General features: G+C 38.1%; 1 protein-coding gene across 2 annotated transcripts in view; it reads left to right on the top strand.

Annotated features, from left to right (window-relative positions):
* MAOB (monoamine oxidase B) overlaps window positions 1–18,204 on the top strand; it is a 120,142-nt gene that overhangs the window by 45,192 nt on the left and 56,746 nt on the right. The gene's annotated exons all lie outside the window — the stretch shown is intronic.

Here is an 18,204-nt window from a genome sequence, read left to right as displayed (position 1 = left end):
TGCTTATGCCAACCTGGGTTCACACTCACCTCTTTGTCTTGATTTTTCTCAGACCACCATAAGCTGTGTGAAAAGCAAACTTGACTGAAGTTTTGAGCAATGGAGTTGGGATGGGGAAGCTCTTAAATTTGTAGAAATACAAACAGAATAGAACTGAGTGTTGGACATTCATTCTAATAACCTCTTAGATCAAAGCATCCCCTGAGGATTTCTCACTGGTCACATTTGTCTGCAGATTCCAGTCTCCCACCATGCTGCTGGTCCTCAGACTCTCTTCACATCTCCCTGCTCCTCTGTTTTCCCAGCATCCTCATCTTGGTCTACAAAGTCACTCATGTTCTCTTGACAATCGAACAATCACCTAATCTGGATCCCATCCAGGAGTCCCATGGAAGAACTGGCAGAGGTTTTCAATTTCGGTCTTTCCTCTCTCATCTTCACTTGCTCCTGTAGGTGGAAGTAAGCAGCATAGGAACTTATTCCTCACTGGTAGAAAACATCCCCTTAGAAGACAGAAGAAACTAGCAACAGTCAATTTTGATTTATATAACAATTTTGACATCTTTATATTATTTGTGAGTGATAATATCAAGACAAATAACTGACCATAAATCATGAAACATTTAATAAAATGGGAACTAAGCAGCTACTTAATTTGGTATAATGTGGGTAAAAGTTTTCCTTAATTTATAAATAAATGTTTGGGTTGACCTTCAAATTTTATTTTATATTGGCCGGGTGCAGTGGCTCACGCCTGTAATCCCTGCACTTTGGGAGGCCGAGGTGGGTGGATCGCCTGAGGTCAGGAGTTCCAGACCAGCCTGGCCATCATGGCGAAACCCCGTCTCTACTAAAAATACTAAATTTTATATTATAAGCCTTTCCACCTTCCTTCCCTATGTGTCTAGGAGAAAAAGAGACACATGAATTAGAAATGAAAATCTACCATGGTGATAATGTGATTTGTTGAACATCAATCAACAGTTCTTAACACCCTTTGTTGGGTTCTTTGTTTTTTTAAATATAGGTTTTCTTGACCAATTTCTTATGTCTTATTCTACCTGTAAGGCTTGCAGAGATTGACTTCTCAGAACACTAGGATCTTTAAATTTCTCCAGTCAAAGGAGATGACCAGAGATTATATTCACTTGCCTGTCTTTGTGTGTGCAGAGATTATTGTCAGCTCAGAGCTATGTCCGGGATGCTTTGTTTTGTCCTGACATTAAGTCCCTTATCTGAAAGAAATTGCTGAGTCATCAATTCCAGGAATGATGTTACACTTAAATGATATTTCACAGTGATGGCCAAATGTGTTGTTTTTCACTATTTCCATTACTCTATGTGCAGTTAGGAAAATACAAGTAATTAAGCCATAGTCCGTCCTTAATACAGGGTAAATGCATATACCAATAATGCTCTTTATACTTAAAATATGTCTTATTGCTTTTTAATTATGACAGAAGTAAAGCATGTTTATTGTAAAAATATGGTTAGAAAATATAGATAAACAAGAACAATTAACAAACCCCTTTATAATATTATCTTGAGAAGATCATTCTAAAATACTCTCTTGGTTCGTAGATTTTCATATTCCTGTATTGCTATTTTCTGACCTCTGCTGGAGGAAATGGGAAATATCAATGCATTTTTAGAAATTGTATGCACATGCATATGTGTATATGTTTTATGTAGTAACTTACCCTCAAATTAATTATCACTAATGAGACAAATTGAAAAAATAATGATGCTGTGAAACAAAGGTTTTTGCAGTCTTGACAGAGGTGCCAATTTGGCCTCCTCGTGATCAGTCATATGCAGTGAAAAGTTACATGATAATACATAATGACGAAGACCTTATAGCTAAGAAGTCCTCCTCAAACTAAGTACTTGTTCTCTACCATCTCCACTTCCATGTCTTTGTCTACGTCATTTTTCTCATTTTTGACCTGTAAAAAGCATCTCGGATGGCTACATTCATTTCTGGAATTATTAACAAGAACCTTGACATTCTTTCTCCTACCACGTACTGGAGAATGCATTTGAGAAATTTGTCTCCTGTGTCGTGGAAAGCAGTGCTTTGGGAATTTGAACATTGTCCTCTGTTACCTATTTTAATAACTACTGTCCCCGAGTGCAAACTACAGTTCATGTAAATAAATAGTGTATTTGGTCTTTGTTTTTTTTTTTCTTTTTCTCAGCGAATCTGCATGTATTTCTTAATCTGAATCCTGAGAGTATCAAGTATGCTACTTGCCATATTGTCAGATGCTATCAAACGGATCTGCTTTTAAAATTTTTTATGTGGCAGATAATGGGAAATGGAGTTTTATGTGCAACTTTAGCAACATTAAGCTAAGGAACTTGGATATAGTGGTTGATATTGAAATGAATGAAGTGGAGCTACCCAGAAAAGGGGAAGGGTACAGCAGCTCGTGGTGGGCTAACTACCCAAATGAAAGAGTGTCTTTCCTCAAGAAAGGATGACTCCCAGTATCACCAGTTCTGTCGCAGTTGTCATAGAAATGTTCTTCTGATAGAGGAAATGTGTTCATGCCGGCTCCATAATAGGCATCTTTAAAACCCTAGTGTGCTGTGATGAACAGGCTTCTGTCTCAATCTGATCTGTCAGACATGTTTGTATCTACTGAGTGGCATTCATTTTTAATTCTCTGTAGATCTGTTATACGTTGTTAAAGTAGGGTTTTCCAAAGACAACTTCATGAATAAAAGATGTGATACCAAACTATACTGGGATTTAATTATCAGTGAGAAAGGGATCACTTCAGCTGAAATCTATATAATTTAGAAGGTGTTTTCCTTACTTCTAAAGTCAGTGATGCAGCTGTTAGTACTTTACAATTATTATTAAACATCTACTGAGATTTTTGATCCATTTTACAAATAGGTATGCTAATTTCCACTGGTATAGTTTAGAAGGCAGCTGTTTAGATGTCTTGGAAGTAACTTGAAAAAATCGTTTTCTTTTAAGGAATATTTCATAATTAAAAAGAAAAAGATAAAAACAAAAACTTCTTAAGGAATCCTGCTGTATTTTGACTTACGTTTCTTTCTCTTTCATTGTGTGTTTACATGTGCACGCCTGTGTGGTTGTTTTTGTTCTTTTGGGTTCTTTGAAGAAGTTGGAGAAAATTTTATGGTTTGGTACAATGTAGACAAATAAAATTTCTCTGTTTCAGAAGCTTTCATCCGTCTGAAATTTGAAACTAAAGTCTGGTAAAAGCACCCATGCAACTGCTCTAGGACTGAAGGTTGAACTGTTAAGAGTTTTGCCAATTTATAAAGATGTAGTGTGACTTAAAATTAAGAGCCCAACTTCATACTGATATTCATTTCCAAACTTCAGCTATCTGGAGAAGCTGAGCAAAAGGACATTTTGGTCTTAACCTACTTCCTAGTAGGCAGAAAAAAAAGCTTATTGCCAAAGTCCTTTTTGTGTTGCATATGGTCAGCCTTCAATGCTAAAGACGCATGTGAATGAGGATTCCTCTCTCAAATATGTTGTCTACTTGTTGCTGCCATAGCTGCTGTTGCTCAAACAGCCTCACAGAGGAGGACACATTTGGCACAACCCCTCAGTCTTGCTGACAACTCTGAAATCCAGTTGAAAATATGATACACAAAAAGCACACAAAGGCAGAGAGGAGAAACTGTAGCTATCTATCTGCAATGCCATTTCAGTTAATCTCTCTGTCTAAATGGCCTCTCAGTACTAAGGAACAGCAACAGGATTAAAGTAGAAATATTGAGACATAAAATATGCAAATGATAATTGCATTTAGCAAATGGAAATCGTCCTGTAGTGTAAGGTCTTGGCATCTCCTGGAGATCAACAGGCCAGAAGTACCCAGTCTTCTCTAGGTCCTCAATATTCCTTTCTTCACACCCCTATCCCTGATCCTATTAATCCAGGGGAGCCTGAATCAAAGTCCAGAATACACTTGCTTCTCTCATGAAGATAGAAGTCTCCAAGAACAGGTTAGACCAACTCTTGTTTTCATTCAGGAACAGTTGCCCATTTTACATGAACTTCACACTTACCACGTTGAGCTTACCGGCTCTGTGAGTTTGCCCTTTCTGAAGTGGGCTCAGTGAACCTTTTCTGTCACTTCCACCCACACTGCATTTCATTTCTTATTTGTTTGAAACAAATATGTCTTATTATGGAAAACTGTTTTCAAGGAAAAAATGTGGAGAATAGTAATTTTCTCTCTAGTAAGTAAAACACATTTGTCTAGTGATCATTCTAAAGCTTATACTGTTATTCTGGAAACCAAAGTGCTCATTTATGTTCTTTAGAGAATACAGGCAGATCTTTGGCATGTAATAATTTGCTGAAAATTATGCCTTTGATGGCTGGATTTGGAGCAATATTTAGAGTATGAGATGAATTCATTTTCCGCCTCCAAGGTTTCCATTTGGAACTTAAAATATGGTACAATCAGTAAACATATTTTCTATGCATACACGCACATATCTGGATAAACTTAACAGTGACTATGGTTGTGGGTAACAGAGTTAGCTTTAAATTTTGCTGGTACTGGAGGGTAGACAATGTATGGAATTCAGTTAGGATAGTGAAATTCACTAAGGGAAACAGCGATATAGCTTAAATCTTGTACAAAATTTTACAGCTTCTATACCATATGATCATATGGTATGGCCAAGTAGTCCAAAGGAGCTGCAATGACAGGGGGCCCAGCTTACCAAAGGATGGTGACTAATAAGGGGACAATGTAACTGATTAAAGAGAGTTTTGGCAACTTGCAGTACCAAGAGATTGACAGGAAGTGCAAGATGGCCTGAAATGTGTTAGCCTGCCTTACCATGTCCTCAGCAGAGCAGCAGCCTGCAGAAAGGCTTAGGCATGGATTCCCAGACTATGTATCACATGTCCTGGGCATTTCTCTTGGCCTCTGCAACCACCAAGAAGTAATAACAATGGTAACATTGCTCTTATATGGACATCTAGAAACTACCAAGTGTTTCCAATCTCAAATAACTATAAGTTATTTGGTTGTGCATTAGAAGTATTATCCCCATTTAACAGGTGAGGACCTAAAGGTTACAAAGATTAATTGCAAATGTCAAGATGCAATGGGGTCAGAGCATGAGTTGAGGCTTTTGGGTGTCACAAACACACCGCAAAGAGCTCACTCTCTGCTGGTTGGGGACTACTTTTTGTCATTTCCTTCTAAGCCTCGCACCCAGTTGGCCCACCTTTCTTCTTGCCAAACTTGCAGCCTCGCATACTGGAAAAGTCAAATTCAAGATCCTCCTTTCCTTAAGATTTTCCACAGTTGAGTAGTTATTCCACTGACTCCCTCCAAAGCCCTGTATCCTCCTCACCTTCCTGATTATTCTTTATAAAAGTCTGTTTTTAAGTAGGATACACAGTTTTCTGTTACTTGTACACCAAAACTTCATAAACAGTTGACTCTTGGACAATGTGGGGGTTGGGAGTGCTGACTCCGTGTGCAGTCAGAAATTCTTATATAATGCGACTTCCCCAAAACTACTAATAGCTTGCTGTTAATTATGTAGGTAAACACATATTTGGTGTTAAATATATTATATGCTGTATTCTTACAATAAAGTAAGCTAGAGAAAAGAAAGTTATTAAGAAAATCATAAGGAAGAGACAATGTATTTACTATTCATTAAGAGGAGGTGGATCATCATAAAGGTCTTCATCCTCATCATCTTCACATTGAGTAGGCAGAAGTAGAGGAGGAAGAGGAAGAGTTGGTCTTCCTGTCTTAGGGGTGGCAGAGGCAGAAGAAAATCCACTTAGAATTGGACCTATGCAGTTCAAACCTGTGTCGTTCAGGGGTCAACGTTTTGTGTATGTGTGCAAAAAAAACAAACAAAAAAAATGTATTACAAGTAAATGCTAACAACCACTGACATTCTTTCTAACAGTTTCTCTTAGAGCTTTAATGTTGGTAAGTACTTGATTCTTGTACTTGATGTACAAGTAAAACTGGCAACAGTCTTACCAATGCTGTCTCGTATTTTTCTACCTATCAGTCTTGTGACACCTGTTTTCTGGCTACCTGCAGCCTGTCCACTAAGACAATGGCAAAAACTGGAAATTTTGTCATAGCAGCATGCTAGTTCAAAATATCACCAAGTGGTAAATCAAGAATTCGGAAATGGATCAGCTTTGGTGAAACTGGTGTTGAACATAAAATATATTTAGATAAAGATATAAACAATTGGAAGAATTACAATCATAGCAATTTATGTAAATGTTATTAAAATTTTTTATGTGGTAAAAATTATATAATCAACAAAATCAGAATGTAGAGAAGGTAAGAAACGAAGACACATAAGAGAGGTAACAGCTGCTTAAATCTTTCGTAGCAATGAATCAATCTATACCAAAATGAATAGTTAATATACAGTAATTAATAAATTAATTAGGTATGTGAAACATTTATTTGAAGTTTAGCACCTCCTTCAGTTCATTTCAGTTTGTATTTCTTCTATTAAATTGAAGTATATTTCTATCATTTAAAATAACAAATACAATATGATTCAATTCTCGTATGTTTTATTTTCTCTTTGTTTTTTTCTCCCTCCTTCCTTTCTTCCTTTGTTGTTTTTTGTTTCGTTCCTCCCCCTCTCAATCATCCATTTGTTCATTTATCCATCCATAGCAACCATCCATCCATTCATCTATTCATTTTTCTATCTTGTAGATGCTTATATAAGAGGTCTGGAATGTCATACACCAAATATTACAGCTTTTTTTTTAACTTGATGGTACAACATGGAGTAATTCGTTGCTTTCTTCTTTGTACTTGCTAGTACTGCCAAAACATTTTATAAAGAGCTCCTCTCATTTTTATTTTTAAAAATGTAATTAGACACAGACTTTACTTTGGAAAGCTCATGACCTATGAGAAGAGGTTAGGCCCAGTGTTTCTAGCAGATCTCTGTGCCTCTCACCTGCTTAGGCAGCAGTCTCCTGGGTTACACATCCATTAACAATCACCAAACTGCTTCCAGCCAGGCTTAGTGACTGAGCTTAGATCCTTTGAGTTCAGACAGTCTAGATCCCAAAGCAGCTGTTCTAATGCAGAACCTCAAAGGCCCTTATCCTGCTATTATTGCACTGCAGAATTTTCTGAGTATCTGACACACACACACACACACACACACTTCATTATTGACCTTTTGTGTGTCCTTGGCCGTGTTATTTGTGCATTTGTATTTTGATATCTCTGTTTGAAAATAAGTGTGTTTGTACCTGTCCCACTTAGTACTTTGAGGTTTAAAGAAACAAGATGTTAACAAGACACTGATTAGCATCATTGTCACGAGGCTGCTGTGATACACTGAAGATCCTAAGAACATTTTGATAGGAAGGATAGAGTTTGTTTACTTTCCTTTTGGAAACAAACTTTTCTATAAGGTTCTGGGGATTCTTAGTAGCAAGTAAGAATGTAAATGATGAGACACCAGGTAGGATGAAGCTTTACAAATTCTTTTCAAAAGAGCGCCAGGCCAATAAACTTATCCTGAAAATATTTTCATGGGCTCCTTATACACTGAACTGTGAACTTTCCCCCTTAAAATCCAGTATTCTTTTTCTTCTGTATTATTAGTAGGCTAGGAGAGAAGCATTTGGCTGCAACTAAGCTCACATGCCCACACAGGCTAAATAGATCATAGGAGAGATAAATAAAGCGACCTTTTCTGGCTGTATTACCTTCTAAGTTTCCTTCAGCCCCAGTCAGATTTTTTTTATGCCCTAGAATATGGGACAATGGCTATTATTGGGGTCAGTTAAGATCCTTTCCTCTGGGCGCCTAATTGGCCGTACTGGCACTCTTGTAGAGTCAGGAATGTCTCCTCCTGTCAGGAGACAGGAGGCATCTCAGGATTTACCAGTCTCTAAGAAAACCTAAGTTGAGAGAATTAAAATGCATTACGTTAAAAATCTCCTTTGATACATGCATGAAATCTAAAAACATTAAAATAGCTTACAACAGCACAGCCCAATCAAAATTTAAGATGTACATTGATAAATTTATGTTTTTCTAGTAGCCATATTAAAAAGTGAAAAAGATGAAATTAATTTTAATGATATGTTTTATTTAACCCAGTATATCCAAAATATGATTTAAACTTGTAATCATTATAAAACATTATTAATGAGATATCTTACATTCTTCTTTTGTACTAGGCTTTTAAAATCTGATGTGTGGTTTCCACTCACAGCACATCTCAATTCGTACCAGGCACACATTGCTTAATAGCCACATGTGGTGAGTGGCTACTATATTGGATAGCACAGGCATAAAAGCTTAGTAGATCCTGTGTATTTTTGCAAGCATTGCTAATCCATCTTAAATTTGTTAAAAAATAAAACCCATACAATACATATGTCTAAATCTCACAACAGAGACCATACAGTACATCGCAAATTAACTTCCTTTATTCTGGCAACTTCAAATATCTGTCATCACAAATAATCCAGAAGTAAACAATAACTGAAGTTCATTATGTGCTCGTTGCTTCCTAAGGGCAGGGAAACTTTGAATCACTTTGAGAATACAATCCTAGGTACACAGGGAGATGCTATGTCCTGGGATTTTAATGCATTAGAAAGTGAGCAAGCTGGAAGTAATTGAGATTGACGTGGTCAGAGAGACTACCCTAAGAGAATGCTTTGAACACTTCCAAAAACCTTAAAAGACACTGCTCAATAAATTCAAGGGAATAAATTTATGGAGAGCATAGAGACTTTTCATATAGTGTCATTATTTTAATACATTTGCTCATTTGTCCCTGTCTATGACTAACTGAGGAGAAACAATATGGCCCAAAGTGCTATAAATGGTGATTATCTTAAAATGCAGTCAGAGAAGAGTCCAACAAGTAATGAGTTGTAGAGAAGATAAACCTGTAGTTCAATGGAAGTTTATTTACTCTTTTCACCTTTTAGCACACATGCTTCATGCAGAATTCTAAGCAAAAGAACTGCAGAGCGACCTGGAGCGTTTTACTGCTGACATTTACTATTTCCCCTTTTTTAAAGTTGGCAAATGTTAAGGGCAGTTGCTACAGACAGCTTCTACTCATGTGCAAACCGTGATAAAAAATCACAATTCATTGTTACCTATAATTTAGGCTCTCAAGTGAAACCAAATTCATATGCACATGGTGGCTCCTGGAAATTCTGTTCCAAACTCAATTTAATAATAACAATAACCAACATCTTTTGAGATTTTGATAGATACAAAGCACCATTCTAAGCAGTTTATATGCACTATCTCACTTAATGCTCCGAAAAGCCTGATGATTTTCATTATTTCTCCTTTACAAAGGAGAGCACTGAAGTACAAGGTGTTTACACAACTTGCTCAAGATCCCCCAGTTGGTAAGTGATGGACTGGGGGCTTTAACCCTGATCCATCTCACTCCACCATCCAGGGATTTGGCAGCTCAGCTTAGGTGCAGGCCAACACAGAGATTATACTTAAGAGTGGGTGAAGTCTCAAGAAAGACAAGGAAAAGGATAAGGGTGCTGAAGACTGAATTGCGGGCCAGGCACTCAACTCTTCTCCCCTTTCCTGTCAGGTTCTTGCTTCCTAATGCTGATATATTTTTTCGTCTTATGCCCCATCACTGATTTTTCTTTTTATCTCCATTTGACCACCTGTGACTTTCTTGATCTTCCAGTGGAGGACACTGACATGAATCATCTATTTGGTCAAATCAAGGACTATTGGGAAACATTGAATCCTCTCATCTCATTCTTAATCCAGGAATTTAAAAAAAGTATTAAAGCTGCTCATTCTAGTGAGAATGCTGAAACTCTGTGTCACACAAGATAAACGTAAGAATAGACAGCCGTACATGTTTCTTGGGCTTATTTCACGTTTCCATTGCAAAGTATAAACATAATAAGGTTAGAAGAAGCATTGCTTTCTGTATAACTTCATGCTTAGGCAGAAAGGAAAATATAAAATTACATATTTAAGGGTGACCTATGTGGAGCAGACGTTTTGGCAATTGAAAGGATGTCATTATGATACCTAATAACATTGATCCTTTGGATTAGAAAGGATGAGAGTCCATCTAAAAACAACAGGTTGTTTTTAAGCTGCTACTTTTCTTTATGAGGCCAGGATAGTTGTGCTGCTGCTATTTTAGGGACCTCATATTTCTCCCTGATTGGTTCCAGGCATTTCTCCCAGATATCTGTTGACATCTTGTCTATGTATCCAGGCTGGAGCTAAGGTTTCTGGACTGTAGAACCCTGGGAGAAAAAGCAGTAAAAATAAATAAGTTTGAAAGATAATGAATAAAATTAAATCTCCATCATGACCTGCAAGTACCTAAATGATATGCCCCACCAGTCTCCCAGCCCAGCTCACCCTGGTCCAGCCACTCTGGCTTCTAGTGTGCCAAGTTTATTCCTTCCCCTGGACTACTGCATTTCAAAGCAGATTAAAAATGGGTGGCTACACATTCTTTGGTAGTCTTCCCATGGAAAGGGAGAGTTGGGTTCCATGCCTCCTTTCTGTGAATCTGGGAGGACTCTGTCAGTGCTTTGACCAGGAGAATATGACTGAAGTTATGCTACTTCAGTTTGGTGGCCCAGGCCTTAAGAAACTGGCAGGTTCCACTTTTGAAACCTTGAGTTACACCATGTAAGAAGTGCAAATACCCTGAGACTGCTATGCTGGAGAAGCCACATGTAGGCACTCTGTTCATCTGTACCAGCCAAATCCAGCCTTCCAACCCTGCTTACAAAGGTACTAGACTTGGAAGTGAAGCTGTGTCAGACATCCAACTCAGCTGAGCCTTTGAATGACTCCAGCCCCAGCTGCCATCTGACGCAGCCACATAAGTAAACTCAAGCAAGAAACTGCCCAGCTGAGTTCAGTCAATCCACATAATTGTGAGAGAAAATAATAGAGTGATGCCTTAAGCCATTAAAATGTGGGGTTATTTATTTATCCAGCCATTGATAACCAAAACACACTTGCTCCCTCCACTTGAAATGCCCTTTCTTGGGTCTCAACTCAAATATCACCTCTTCAGAGATGCCAGAGTAGCCTCTCCCACCCCCACTGGTATTCTCTATTCCTAATTTATGCCTTCTCTGCTTTGTTATTTTTTATAGCACTTATAAATTAGATCATGTATATCATATTATACATGTATTTGTTTTTGACTACTTTCTCCTGGTAGAAGGCAAGTTCCATGAGGGCAGATACTTTGGTTGGAATATGTCCCCAAACTTCATGTGTTGGCAACTTAATCCCCAGTGCAACAGTTCTGAATTGTGGGGCCTTTAAGAGGTGATTAGGTAATAAGGGCTCTGCTCTCATTAATTATTGCTGCTATTGCAGGAGCGGGTTAGTTAATTGTGTGAGTGGGTCTGTCATCGCAGGAGTGTACTCCTCATAAAAGGATGAGTTTGTTCCCTTTCCTCTTGCTAATACTTGGGACTTCTCACCATGTGATGCCTTCCACCATGTTATGATGCCACAGGAATTCCCTCACCAGATTCCAGCACCTTGTTCTTGGACTTCCCAGCCTCCAGAACTATAAGAAATAAATTTCCTTTCTTTATAAATTATTCAGTCTGTGGTATTCTAATATAGCAATACAAAATGGACTAAGGCAACAAAATTATTTCTTTTTCCATTTTGTCCACTGCTGTATCTCCAGCACTTGGATCAGGATGTGGCAGTTGGTAGGCTTTAGATAAATGTTCCTTGTGTAAATGATTGAAAGAATGGGTCTTTACCCATATGTGAGCCTGTCCCTTTTAGAGCACAATTGGGCAGACTCTGATTTGGCATCCCTCTTAGGAGAAAACAGAAATATTTTAGTCACAAGTACTGTAGTCCTACAGGAAAATATGTGCCACCTAGTATGGTGTCAAGAAACCAGGAGGGTCCCTCACCTCAACACTTAACACCACCGGCTCCCAACCAAGTTCCACAAATAACTTTGTCCAAGTTCCACAATCAATTTTGTCCACAGTTGAGTTACAGATAAACTGGAGATACAGAGGCAAACAAAACATACAAAAATCCCTGCTCTTGTGGAGCTTATGTGTTATCTGGGGAAGATATAAACAAACAAATAAAATATGTAGAAAATATTTGTATGCCTAAAATAGAATTAGTCATGTTTGATTTTATAATTGCTTTCCACTTGCAGTAACAGGCACAATCAAGAAATATGGCAAAGTGCGGAATAAAAAATGCCATAAAACATGGATCTTCTTAAATGAAGTTAATTCAGATGTAACAAAAATTCATATATTATGTTACTTGAAACTTAAAACAATGCGACTTTAAATTTAACACTCTCAATCCTAATGGGGATATGAGTTGACTTTCAAGTATATTTTAGAGCTCAAGTTTAGTTAACCAATAACTTGCTGAATTATGCAAAAAGCTTTGGCTTTCAAAATCTTATTACTTTTCCCCTGTCAAGATTTAATAATTTTCAGTAAGGGTTTGAACTTTTTAACCAGATATGCTAAATCTCCCAAATGCATGTATAAGATGTTATTATGTTAATAGCAATGTACAATATAGTATCTGCACACATTGGAAAAAATATATATGTGTTGTATTAGAAAGTGATGAGTGCTATGGAGAATGGGAGTGTGGGGTTGTGTGAGAGGGTGGGATCCAATTTCAAGTAGGATAGTCAGGGAGGGACTCACTGAGGAGGTATCATTTCAGCAGAAAACCTAAAGGAGGCGAGAGAGCAAAAAAAAAATGGCTATATGGGTAAGAGTGTTCCAGCCAGAGGAATGGCAGGTTCAGAAGCCCTGAAGCTGTTTTGTAAAGCTTATGTTTACGGCACAGCAAGGAACCCCCTGTGGCTAGAGTGAAGTAAACAAAGGAAAGCTGCAGGAGGGAAGCAGTGATTCAAAAAAAAAAAAGGAAAACTCTCACCTGTAGAGTTTGCATGGTGTAAATACTTAATGGCCGATGTCAAGCTACCAACTTACTGTCACTGAATGCAGAGTTGGGAAGAGATGAACACAGATGGTTCTCAGGACCCAGTATGCACAGACTCCAACACAATATGAGGAGGTCAGAGAGAGAGCAGGGCTAGATGGCATAGGGCCTAGAGGGCAATTCTAAGGACATTGACATTTACTCTGGGTGATGTGGAAAGCCATTGGAAGGTCTGAAGTAGAGAAGTAACATGCTGTGACTTTCCTTTGTAAAGTACTATTCTGCAGAAGCTCCCTCATGAGCAAATAGATATGTGTGTGTATGTGTGTGTGTGTGCGCGCGCGTGTGTGTGTGCACGTGCACATGACCACACATATGTCTGTGTCTGTTTCTTCTTCATGGATGGCAATTCAGCCCAGCTGTTACCCTTCTTTCTTTGGGGACAGATACAAAAGAAGAATACAAATCTTTTCTTTTTTCTTTTTTTTTTTTTTTTTTTTTTTTTTTTTTTTTTTTGAGGCAGAGTCTCACTCTGTTGCCCAGGCTGGAGTGCAATGGTACGATCTTGGCTCACTGAAACCTCTGCCTCCTGGGTTCAAGCAATTCTCCTGCCTCAACCTCCTGAGTAGCTGGGACTACAGGTGCCTGCCACCATGCCCAGTTAATTTTTCTATTTTGAGTAGAGATGGGGTTTTGCCATGTTGGCCAGGCTGGTCTCGAACTCCTGACCTCAGGTGATCCACCCACCTCAGCTTCCCAAAGTGCTAGAATTACAGGTGTGAGCCACCATGCCCGGCCTCAAATCCTTTTCTATGAAGGGCCAATCCTCTTTCTTCATTTAGGCATTTAACCCAGAACCCACTGAAATAAAAATGACAAGATTAATCATGATTTTTCAGACTATGTGGCTCACTCAACCAAAGAGCTTCTCGTACAAGTGAAATGCGGCACATGTGTGAAGCCTTAATATATCATCACCATCTGTTCTATTACTTCATCTCATCAATTGGTAATGGAAGTATTCTTAGGATTCTGCTACGTTCTCTAGCTTTCAAACTCACAGCATCCTATTCACTCATGTACATATATATGTGTGAGAAATGGGAGGGTTGTCAGCAGTCATTCAATAATTTTGAAGAGGAGCACTTTGAAACTACACTTAGACCAACCCGCGGTTTTCACTATCACGGTCATTGCTGAAACCTACTTTAGGTCAGCATAAGTTAGCTAGCACCTTGTGGCCTGCTTTGGAATTTAAAGCCATCATATGAGACAATATCCCTGAACAGAATTTTAAAATTGAAGCTATACGTAAGAATGGTATGGGGGGTAGGGACCTTCTGAATTAAAAGTTTAATTTTGGGTAGGTCCAAATGGTACTGATCAAAGAAAGAGAAAATACTAGCACAGTGACCGACTTCCTGAGCACAAATACATAGGCTTGAAGATGGAAAAGGTGAAATAGCGGAACATAATGTCAAGAAAAAGAAAGAGGCAGATGCTTATAAATGTAACAGAAGCCATGAATTATTATATAATGTATCCTAAAGAATTTCTCTCCTAGCTATGAAAGAAACAGTCTTTGCCTCAGGGGTCTTTTGCTAATATCTTCTAGCAGCCCCAAGATATGTAGATATTGTCATATCGAAGCTCCTCAGAGCCTTGAACAATATATGTGACTATGTACATTTTCTTGGGAAAGTTGAAAGATATAAAAATAAATGCATCTGTAGGTCAGGCGTGGTGGCTCACACCTGTAATCCCAGCACTTTGGGAGGCCCAGGCAGGAGGATCACCTGAGGTCAGGAGTTTGAGATCAGCCTGGCCAACACGGTGAAACCCCGTTTCTACTAAAAATACAAAAATTAGCCAGGTGTGGTGGCGCACACCTGTAATCCCAACTACTTGGGAGGCTGAGGCAGGAGAATCTTTTGAACCCAGGAGGCGGAGGTTGCACTGAGCTGAGACTGTGCCACTGCACTCCATCCTGGGTGACAGGGTGACACTCCGTCTCAAAAAAAATGCACCTGCTATAATATAGATACTGAGATCATAGGCTTAGAACCCAGAGGGGCCTGGATTTGAATTCTGAACTCGCTACTTACTGGCTGTGTGATTTGAGGCAAGTTTCTTAACCTCTCTGTGCCTCTGTTTCTTAACCTAAAAAATGAGTATAGGAATATCTTGCTTATAGGGTTGTTGAGGGAGATAAATAAAAATAAATGTATTAAGTCTTTAAAAGGATTTTAGTATGCAGCAAATGTGAAAAAAGTGTTAACCCTGATGATGATGATGGTGGTGATGGTGGTAATGATCATGATGACACTGGTGGTGGTGGTGGTGATGATGGTGTTGGTGATGATGGTCATTATGATACTTGCCTATCACAATCCTTATTTCTCTTACCTATTTTCTTTGTGCTCATGACTTCTCCTTTGAAATGACTTTTCAAAAAGCATATGGATGTCAATTCAAAGTACCCCTTAAGTGAGTTTCTTTGAAAACTTTTTCTTCCTGAAAATAATTGTTTCAAATAAACAGATGCCTCTTTGATATTCTTTTTATCTCTGTCCAATTGGTAAAGTTTGAATTCTCTTAAAGTATCTCCAGGGTGTCTTCCATGTAAAATTCACAAGTAGCTTTTTGGCCAAACTTGCCTCTTCCTTCATCTGAATCTCACTCCAGCTTTCTCCTGTTGTGTCATCTCTCGACTAGTCTCCAGAATATTCTTCTAATCAGAATCTTCCCAGCATCCTTCTTATTCCCTCAACAAGTGAATCTCCTTTAAATCAACACAATTTCTACACTAGGGATTAATGTTCATAGCAACAGAGCTCCTTTCGGAACCAAGGAAACCTTTCTATTTGTGCATAAAGTCTCCTTTGATTTATTTTAAAGTGGAGTTCTTATTTCAAAGCATTGACTTTCTTTGGAGAAGTATTCTGACTCATCTAAGTGAATCATCATTTTGGCTTATATCACTAAAAAAGTGAACACTTCTCCCAAACAATTTATGGAGTGAAAAGTTGGTACCTGCACCAGCATTAATCAGAGGCTGACTTTGGTAGTGGATGAGTTATTCAATGGAGAAGAGAAAACATGTACTTGGATAAATTCAAGGATACGAATTTCTGTCTCATAAGGCTCTTTCTGTAGAGAAAGGCATGCTAATTCTGGAGTCACAGACTTGTGTTACACTCCTGGGGCTTCGATAACTTTACCATGGACCTTGGGCATGTAATGTGATGCTTCTTAAAAGCTTTAATTCCTAGTTTGTAAAGTGAGATTATTAGTTTCTAACCTCCAAGTGTTCCCTTGAAAATTAAATATGATAATATATGAAATGACTTTATAAATATCAGGTACCTTCATCATTTTTAAAATCTTATGTGGTAGAGAAACTTTAGGAAGGAATTTTTTGACAATTTGTTTTTTAGAAACAATTTTTCTCAACTGAGATAATCACATGTTCTCAGATTCAAAAGGATAAACTAATAATCCAAATATAATAATTGACATTTAAGGAAGAACTTGTTTTGAGAAAAATCATTTATTTTAGAAGTCAATTTCTCCCTCCCTCTCTATCCCCATCCCTCCTTATATATTGTACTAAGGCATGTACCCAGGTTACCAAGAACTTTTCCATCTTCTCATTACTCTATACATTTCAGAGGCATCAAAAGCATTCGAATAATACCTTTGAAAGGCAAGGGGCACACCTGTCATCCGGCACCTGTGAGCCCAGCGAGGCTACAGCTGGGATAGGAGAGTGGTGCAGTTGTTTTGGATTAGCTGATCTGCTCTCTGAGGCTGGAGTTCAGTGTCCAGTCCTGGAGGCTCAGAGAGGGCTTGCTAGAAAATGCAATTAAACGTGTACCTTCCGTGACAAGGAGAGGTGCTGGGGTAAGCATTTGGGGATGGATTTTTGTGCTGATAAATCCCAGCATGCTCAGTGATGCTGTATGGGCAGGAAGCTCTGAGCTTTCTTCTACAAAGTCATCTGCTAGCTCATATGGTAGAATTATCCCAGAGGGAGGCAATTGCCCTGTGGGAGGCTCAAGGTGTATGTAGAAAGGGGCTTTGTGGTATTTATTAAAATCATAATAACAACAACAACTAATATCCTTCTAAGAACTTTGCATATATGATCTCATTTAATCCTTGCCACAGCCCTGGAGGTATTAGTACCTACATTTTACAGATGATGAAAATGTCAGACATGTAACTTACCTAAGGTCACAGAATTAGAATTAGTCACTTCTTGAGCCAATGCTTTCATCATCTACATGAAAGCTGGCAACACTTTTTGTGGAAAGAAAAGTGTAGGGATAGTAAGGATGGTGTTAGTCAATATCTATGCATTTACTATGTGCAATTCACCATGTTGAGATGTGTATGCATTATGTCACTGATGACCCATGATACTATCATGACATCGGTTCTATTCTATTTAAATTCGCATTATATACAGAGGCCCAGTTTGTTGCATGCCTGAGTTCACGGTTACCTACTGGGATGTTGAACATCACAAGCTGCGGTCTCACCTCTAGTATCTAATATCATGTATGTGTACGCAAAAACGGACCTTTTTCAAGTGGTTTCTGGTGTTTGAATATTATAAAATAAGGGTTTGCAATGATTATGGTGAAGCTGAGTGTTCCCTTTTTTGTAAATGCTATTGTATTTGGTTTTATTTCTTTGCTGCTCTACAATGAAATCACCATAAAAATCGCTTTATGTCTGTAGTGAAATTTTCCAAACCATCACATATCTATATGTACCTGAAATTTTACAACACTTTAATAACAGTTATTTACACAAGCACATTTTTTATATTTTTGTCTATGAAAAACCACATTCGATTTATTAATTAAATTAGAATATTAGAGCTGGGAAACTACCTTCTATGTAAATTATTGGTGGGAGTTTATGAAAGTCTTGTAGTAAGACTAAAAGTGGAGTCAAGAATTGTACTTAAGCTAATGCAGCTGATAGAACATGTTAAAAATGCATGGAAGACAAGATTTCGATATTCATACTTGTTTAAGATTTGGTGGAATTTGTAGATCGAGTAGACTTTAACTCCAAGGTCCTTTCCTAAATAACTCAAAACGTATAATAGGAGTTGTTGTTTAGGTTGGAGGCCTTTTTAAAACAGGAAGTTCACTTTTGTTCATGGCACAAACCTTTATAAGGACATTAATGATGTTTTAAAATTATGATCTGTGATGTAAATTTG

Source organism: Colobus angolensis, unplaced genomic scaffold (assembly GCF_000951035.1).
Source record: "Colobus angolensis palliatus isolate OR3802 unplaced genomic scaffold, Cang.pa_1.0 Scaffold176, whole genome shotgun sequence".
NCBI lineage: Eukaryota > Metazoa > Chordata > Mammalia > Primates > Cercopithecidae > Colobus > Colobus angolensis.
This window is presented reverse-complemented; position numbering and strand designations above follow the sequence as displayed.